Source organism: Fragaria vesca, linkage group LG6 (assembly GCF_000184155.1).
Source record: "Fragaria vesca subsp. vesca linkage group LG6, FraVesHawaii_1.0, whole genome shotgun sequence".
Lineage (NCBI taxonomy): Eukaryota > Viridiplantae > Streptophyta > Magnoliopsida > Rosales > Rosaceae > Fragaria > Fragaria vesca.
This window is the reverse complement of record NC_020496.1, coordinates 30549504-30557798: the sequence shown is the minus strand read 5'-3', so window position 1 is coordinate 30557798 and position 8295 is coordinate 30549504. Positions and strand designations below refer to the sequence as shown.

At 38.0% G+C, this 8295-nt stretch overlaps 1 non-coding gene across 1 annotated transcript; it reads right to left on the bottom strand.

The window, feature by feature from the left end:
- Nucleotides 1-1073: 1073 nt before the first annotated feature.
- On the bottom strand, nt 1074-1147 carry TRNAI-AAU. The gene has a single exon. It is a non-coding gene; the product is annotated as a tRNA-Ile (tRNA).
- Nucleotides 1148-8295: the final 7148 nt, after the last annotated feature.

The window sequence follows — 8295 nt, the reverse complement described above, 5'->3', positions numbered from 1 at the left end:
GAGAGAGAGAGAGTAAAGGCCTGCCTATGAATGCTAGAATGAACTGTATGCCCCTATGTACTGTTATGACTATTAATACTATGATTAAACTAGTAGAAGACAATTGTCTATGATTTTAAATTGTATTATTGATGAAAAGGTAGATTTTGAGGACTCAAAATCTCGTGCAAAAGGGAACGAAGCTTCCATTTATGAATAAAAATGGGGTCGGTCTATTGGTCGTGAGGAAAAATATTCTTCCAATTTACTTTGTCATTGTATCTTGAATGAAATTCCGGCTTCTGGTGCAGAATACAGAGATGAATGCAAAACTTTTCTTCTTACTTTTAAATATGAAATAGAGGCTTGCATTAGGTCTTTGATCGTATCTACATAAATTCTGTCTTGTCTGTAGACTACATGCCAGCGCAAACTAGAAGAATAATGTGTGTATGAGATATCAAATAAATGAAGTCACACACTAGCTTGCTAGCTGCTAGCTTGCTAGCTGCTAGCTTGTTCCTCCTCCATCATCTACATGCGGCGGTGATGGTGGCGGTGGCTGGTGGTCATTGAATTGTTGCGGCAGTCTAGGAACCGGTGTTGGCTACAATGGGAGTGAAAAACGGAACATATGCATGTAAACTTTATTTATATTACAGACTCCGAGCTCTTGCCTCTTTTGTTAGAATGTTGCAACAGAAGAGTTCATCATGCATCATTTGAGTCGAAAGCCAGTAGGATAACGTGGTTATTATCATCAATTCATCATCAGAAACAATTTTCGGGGCCAATTCTCCAACTCCTCTATCATCATTAGTAATGGTTTCTCGATCTTCAGCAGGTATATGTGATAATCTGTCTGTTGGATTCAACTCCAAACATGCATATAGCTGCTTTTGTTCACTCAAGTCATAGTTAGAACAGGTTGATCAGGGAGTTTGATCACACGAAATTGGAGGTTGTTCTTGTTCTTGTTATTTGAGCCATGGTCCAAGTCTAGAATTCTGAGCAATGTAGTAGAATTCTCACAGTAACGATCGCAGATTAGTACAAGAGAGATTAATAGTTTTAACAAAAAATTAATAATTAGTTGGCCCATGCAGGTCTCGAACCTGCGACCTTCGCGTTATTAGCACGACGCTCTAACCAGCTGAGCTAATAGGCCGCTGTTGCTCATCAACTACAACTGGACTTTATAACTATAAATAGATTCGGGAAAGTAATACAACATCCTCACCGGTTGGTCTCCTGATCAGAAATTGTTACAAAAACAAAAGTGTAATTCATTAGATCATCTCTTCAATGTTGGATCTGCGTTTGATGCGACCACCCCATTATATTTAGCTTCAATTATGTGCAGATGGAATAGTTGATGATTTCATTGGAAGGTGATCGATGCAAAAATATATGATCGATATGACTTGAGGATTGTCCTTCCCACAGTGTTTCGTAGACTGATCGAGGCTTTTTGATCCGGAATATCCTTTCGACTTCAGAATATATCCATATATTATGATGATGAGGATGATGATGGAGATAATTTTTTTGTATCAGGGTAGTGCTTGAAAATAAGATAGCCTCATCACAACCGGTCACTTTGCGTTTCCAAACAGCCGCTTCTGTCCACTATATATATAAAATCTGTACGTGAATAAAATCCAGCAACAAAAAATATAATCAACTTTTTCTCGTTTGGCCTGAATATGCAAATTTGGGAGGCTAATTATCGTTATATATGACTTATGACTTGGCTCTATGATTCCTTTCAGGAACAAGCACCCAGCATCTATTGTTGATTACTATTCATGCTTACCTTAACCACCAAAGAACGGATTCACCCGCTTCGGCTTTATGTGCTAGCACGTTGATCTAGTTAATTCAACATTATATGTTTATAATGAAGTTACAAAAACCCAGATTCAAGTTCTAGTGGGAGCTTCACAAGTATGATCACTGGAAATTATTTCTTTGTTTTCTTTTTAATTAATTATAACATGCAACGAAAATTGTATAAGCTCTATAGTTGGATTGGATAAAATACATTTGAAAATGAACTAAGCCAGCCAACATAATAAGGTGAACCATCCTTGCAATTGAGTCGGCAAACTAACATAATATCCAACTGACAATTTGTTAATCGTATATGCTTTTAAGATTGATTGAGTTGATCACAACTAATCAAAACTCTCTTACTTTTTTACAGATTTCGAGTTTGTTATCAAGTGGTGTCTGAATTGACAATTTAACCTATTATCAAAGCTAATGTTATATTCATTTCTTTTATGTTTTACTACAATGTGTTTAGTTACTTCCAATACCTTAGCACATTTGTTTTACATAAAAACAAACACAACTACGTACTGGCACATATATATGACATAGTGTCATGTACGTTTGTTTAAAGATTTCATGCGATTCCAATGATGGAGTGTTTCTTGAACACACTTAATTTGTAACTATTGTTGTGCCAATAAAAATTTTCGAATATGCATATACTAGATTACTAGGTGCACTGTTATATCAATATCGATCATCATGGAAATAATATGATCCAAGTTAAGGTTATATCTTTGCCAGTTTTCTATGAACTGGTCGACACTTCTGAGTATTTTGAGTTGGAAATTACGATCATGATCATCACCACTTCACCAGAATATATGCTTATCCATGGAAAACTTTTCCACAAGTGTTTGAACATAAGCCTCACAAATGTCCTCCTTTACACACAGTTCAAGACAACCTTTTTGCATTTAGGTTTTTGTGCATTTCCTACCCGCCGCGTCTCTCCACTATTAGAATTAAGCACATACTTAAGGCATAATTAAAAAAAGGAATCAAACAACTTTTGCTAAGATTGAAGCAAAAGTGACTTGCATGTAGTACTGGTAATTGCATATCGATCAGTTGAGGATCGATCCTGCACCTCCTGGCATATCTAATTTCCCTTAATTATTTTGAGTCTTTTTCTTTGGTTTTCCAAGTTAGATTATTCAAGATTAGACCTGTAAATGGACCGGATCTTGATCCGGACCCGCTCCGGATCCGTGGTTTTTAAACAGGTTTGGATCGAAAATTAGACCCGTTAATCCATTAAGGACCCGGATCCGTTAACCCGTTTATTAAACGGATCGGATACGGATCGAGGTTGATCCGATCCGTTAAGGACCCGGATTTATTTTAAAATAATTAAATAATATTTTTATAAATATAATATTATTGATAAATATTCAATAATATAATAATTATTTGGATAACCTAAACGTCTAAATTGCATCTAAAGTATGATCATTTGATGAAGTTGAAGATTACTTATGCGTATAATTTTTTTATGCTCTTTGCTAATAAATATATTGGACGTCTAGTATTTTGAATATATTAGTTTATTGTTAAGAAGTATTTTGGCCATGTAATTCAATTTTTAATGTAAACATTTATTTTGTTATAATATTTCATTAGTGTTTTATGAAAATTTATGATAAAATTAAAAATTATTATTTAAAATTTGAAAATATTTATTATTATAAACGGATCGGATTAACGGGTCGGGTATCCGTTAACCCGCTGGATCCGGATTTGGATCTAGCTATCAAAGATCCGACGGGTAACGGGTCAGATCCGGATCCAAAATTTCTATTACGGATCCGGATCCGGATCTAGGTCGATCCGCTCCAGATCCGGTCCATTTACAGGTCTATTCAAGATGATGAAGTACACAAAATTGGTTTCTGAGAAGAAAATTTTCACTTCTTGCTCAGATATACATAATCCCGTTGATGTTAACGCAAAATTACAACAACAGATAGAACAAATGATTGGGAAAGAAGATTGAAAGGAAGACCGATTAAGGAGGTGTAAACTACGTACCTCTAATTAGTGACTATAGCTACTGATTCAAATTCCTATATCTAACGATTATGAGAGAAACTCAGATTTTCTCACAAGAGCAAGAGTGGACAAATCGAGGTGACCGGAGTAGCCAAGTGCGTAGGCTGGTCTTCTCCGGCCATTATTATGACAACGATCTTAGGCTCATCTTCACACACCGTACTGTTCGTCTCGGGATTTTTTGGCTTCCCTTCATCTCGATCAGCTGATGATCCAGAAGAGCGCTTGCGGTAAGAGCAGACTAGGTGAAGATATATTGGCCTCTATGAGTTGATGGAGTTCAAAGATTTCCAAGCGTGTGACAAAGGGAAGACCCGGCCGGTTTATGACGGAAGGTCTCTTGCCATGTAGGTTGGGATTTCCTTCTTTATTTCTCATCATTTATATGGGTAGTTCTAGATATATTTGGAAGGGTGTTTTCAAATATATTTTCAGTCTATTTGGAGATAAAGGTTGTTTAAGAGTTGTATTTCAATAAGGTTAGTTCCTTTTCTAGACATATTAGTTTTAGAAAGTTGTTACGGGGCTAGTTGTCATCCGGATCTAGAGGTTAGAAAAAAGGAGGCATTGCTTATTTAAATAGGTAGTGGTGCTAGGGTTTGAGTGGGACGAATGCAGAGATTGTGAGAAAAAGAAAGATAGAAAAAAATAGGTTTGGTGTATTGAGTGAACATATATTCAGATCATAGAATAGTCCTGTGTGGCAAGAGACCTTCGTGGCTCCATTGAAGACCTTCGTGGATTCAAGTCCTTCGTGGCGTTTCAAGACCTTCGTGGCTTCAACGACCTCCGTGGCGTTATCATCTTTCGTGGCAACAAAGACCTTCGTGGCAACAAAGACCTTCGTGGCTTTGTATTACACTTGACCGTGTTCTTCAAGTGTGAAGTAATTTTTACTTTTGAGAATATATTACTTTTGATCATATGTTGTCAAGTAATTGTAATATTCTATTCAATAGTAAAGTAAAGTTCTTCGATATATTTCGTTGTTTATCTCATAATCGTTCTATCTAGTATTTTCACTTGGCATCAGAGCAGGTGCTAGAGGTGTCCGGTAGATCTAGCTAAAGATGGAACAAAATGGGTTGAATCAACTGCCCATGCTCAAAGGAATGGATTTTGCTCAATGGAAACTTCAAATGAGATCATTCATTTATGGCATTGATTTTCATGCATGGAGAAGTGTGGAACGTGGCTGGAAAGCTCATGAGATTTCTACGGATGGAAAAGCTCTAGAAGGGTCGTCATCTAAATTAAAGGACGAGATGATTGGGATGAAAAGAGATCAAACTGAGTGAAGCTAATCACAAAGCCTTAAATGCTCTCTATGCTGCTCTAAGCAGAGATGAAAAAAGAAGGTTCAGAATTGTGTTACCGCCAAACAGGTTTGGGATAAATTATGTGTTCTTCATGAAGGTAATGATGTTGTAAAAGAACAAAGGTTACAACAATACTATTCTGAAATTGATGCTTTAAAAATGAAAGATGATGAATCTATTGATGATTTTTATGCTCGTTTTACTGATCTTTCTAGTTTATGTGAAAGCTTGGGACGTCCTTTAAAAGAATCTGATATTGTCAGGAAAATTTTGAGATCTCTCCCAAAGAAGTACAGGATAAAAAAGACGACGATTCAGGAGCAATACAACTTGAATGAATATTTAGTAGATTTGTTGATCGGAAATCTGAAGGCTTGGGAAATAGAACTTGAAGATGACGAAAAACCTAAAGGTACAAGTTCAAAAAATATTGCTTTGAATGTCTCTAAAAAGTCTGAAGAGTCTGAGCATAATGAGTTGTTATTTTTGACTAAGGAATTTAAACGCATTCTGAATCAAAGAAATTCAAAACCTAATGTTCGAAACAATTTCAATTCTAATAAGAGGTTTAATGGAAATAATAAGAGTTTTGAAAAACAAGGTGATAATTCGTTTCAAAAGAAAAATGAAACTGGTAATAGTAGTACTGGAAATTATCGGGGTCAAAAGGGTCGTTGTTATGAATGTGGTGGCTATGGCCACATTGCTAATGACTGTGCAAAAAGGCGTACAGATCCTCATGGAGTGATGAGGAAGAAGATGATTCCTCGAAAGGAAACAAAATGTCACATCCCGACCCTTATATTTTTACCTTATTTACTAGCGTGATGATAATAAGAATTTTTACCGTCTTGATCATGAGTAAATAGTTTAATTGGTCCCTAGAGGGGTTTCGGGGACGATTATGTGCGGAGGATTATTCGTATGAGGAAAATACGACTACGGTAAAAATGGTAAATTTTAGCTAGTAAAAGGTAATTTTTATTCGGGTATTATTTTTCGGGGTGTTTTTATTTTGGAAGTTTGGGTTAAAAAGGGGTGTTGGGTCGGCTGGGCCGAGCCCAACCCATTTCTTTCTTCCTTCTCTTCTCCCTCTCTCCCGATTCTCTCTCCTCCCACCCGATTTTCTTCTCTCTACACCCAGAAGAATTCCGGCCGTCCTCCCGCCGCCGTCCGACCTCCATTCGCCGCCGGACCGGTCCCGTTCGGTCGGTCTCCCTCCCAGCAACATTTCTAGACCGGTGAGAGGAGCCCTAGCGCCGCCGTGAGTGAGCGGTGCCGCCCGAAAGCTTCGACTGCCGAATTGGTTTTCTCGCCGGAACTTCCTCCTCCGGCCATCAATCCGGGCAAGCTTGGTACGGTTTTGTAGCCCTCATCCCGTGCAACAACCCCTCCAAGCAGCTCCCTCCCTCTTGAGCTAGGTAAGGAGAAATGTGGAGTTGAAATTTCTAGGCTTTTAAGTTATTTTCGTTCGATTAGCCTAGTTAGGCTTGGAATTGGGTGATGTGTTGGTCATGAAAGTTGTAGAGGAGATTGAGAGGAAGATTCTGTTAAAATTTGGTAGCATTTGCAGGTCGCCGGAATTGGTCGCCGGCCGCCGCTGCCGGCGGAGCCGCCGGCGGCGCCGCCGCTGTTTTGGGAAATTTTGTGGTTTTTGATGTAGAATATTAAGAGGATATTATTGAGGTGATTTATGGAATTTTTGGATGAGATTTGGATAGGTTCGTGAATTTCCGAAGTTTGGTATTTTTGGCGGTTAATTAATGTAGAATCCGGCCGTAGGATTTAAGTCGTATTTTGGGGAGGTTATATTTACGACTGTGGAGTATGATATTTAAGTTCGGATCGTTCCGATGTAAGAATATCGAAGTTAGGCAATGATGAGCGTATTTATGGCTCTCGGGTAATTTTGCCTATTTTGATTAAATATTGGATTATTGGTTGGGAAATTAATATTATATTTGGAACAGGTCGTGAGGAGGCTCGAGCAGACGAGACCCCAGATCGACAGCAGGCTTAGGTCTAATTTGTGAGTGGACTTTTGTTTTAAATAAATGCATGCTAAGTTCACGATTGAATAATTAATGTCGTGGAGTATTTTGCCGTCAATTAATTTTGACGCTTTTATTTCTCTGAGAGAGAGTTACCGAAAATGGGATTTTCGGTGAATATAAATATGTATATATGAGAGAGTATGTATAAAAATGCTAGCTAGCCATATGTGTCTGTCCACCTTAATGGCGTAGCATATAGCCGCATTATGGTGTGACGTGAGCGTTGGACGTAAGCGTAGTAGCCCTATATGAGTGTTTAATTCATATAGGGGGTATGGGCACATATTTATACACCCGTCTGTCCACCTTAATGGCGTAGTGTAGCACCGCATTAAGGCGTGACGTGAGCGTTGGACGCGAGCGTAGTAGCCCTATATAGACCCATGAATTTATATAGGGAGTATGGACGAGTGTAAACACATACATATATTATAGAGCCTGAGAGGCTCGACATTTATGGGATAAAAGTTTTATCGCTTGCGGCATGCATTCGATTTTTCCTTAGAAATTAATTTGGGGAAACATAAATATTTTATTTATTATTTTATTTTTGTCCACTCACTCTAACGTTATTAAATGTTTTCCCCTGGGCCCTTCGTTTTAAATTGCCCAGTCTGCAGAGTTCGGGTTGGATCTAGTAGGAGACGAGGCATAGTCACCCGCATTTCTGCCAGTTTTCGCCAGTAGGTTACCTGTTCAACCTACTCGTGTTTTCTTGCTTCCGCTTGTGTATAGTAGCTCTGAATACTTTAGAATTTTTGTATATTATGCGATGTTCAGAAGAGATAAATTAAGAGTGTAATATGAAATTTTCGAGTTAGGGTTGTCCATCTGCAAGGGAGATTTTCTTAAACTTTCAGTAAATTTTCCTTGGAGGTGTTCCCCGCACGACTTACTCTGGGTTTCAGGGTGAAATTCGGGGTGGGTCGTGTCACAAAACTTTTGCACTTGTGTTTTCTTTTTCTCTTGATTATTCAGATTCTGATGATGAGTTTGAGGAAGATGATGAACTAATGGTACATCATAAGAAGGTTCTAAAGGCTGCAGAACTGGTA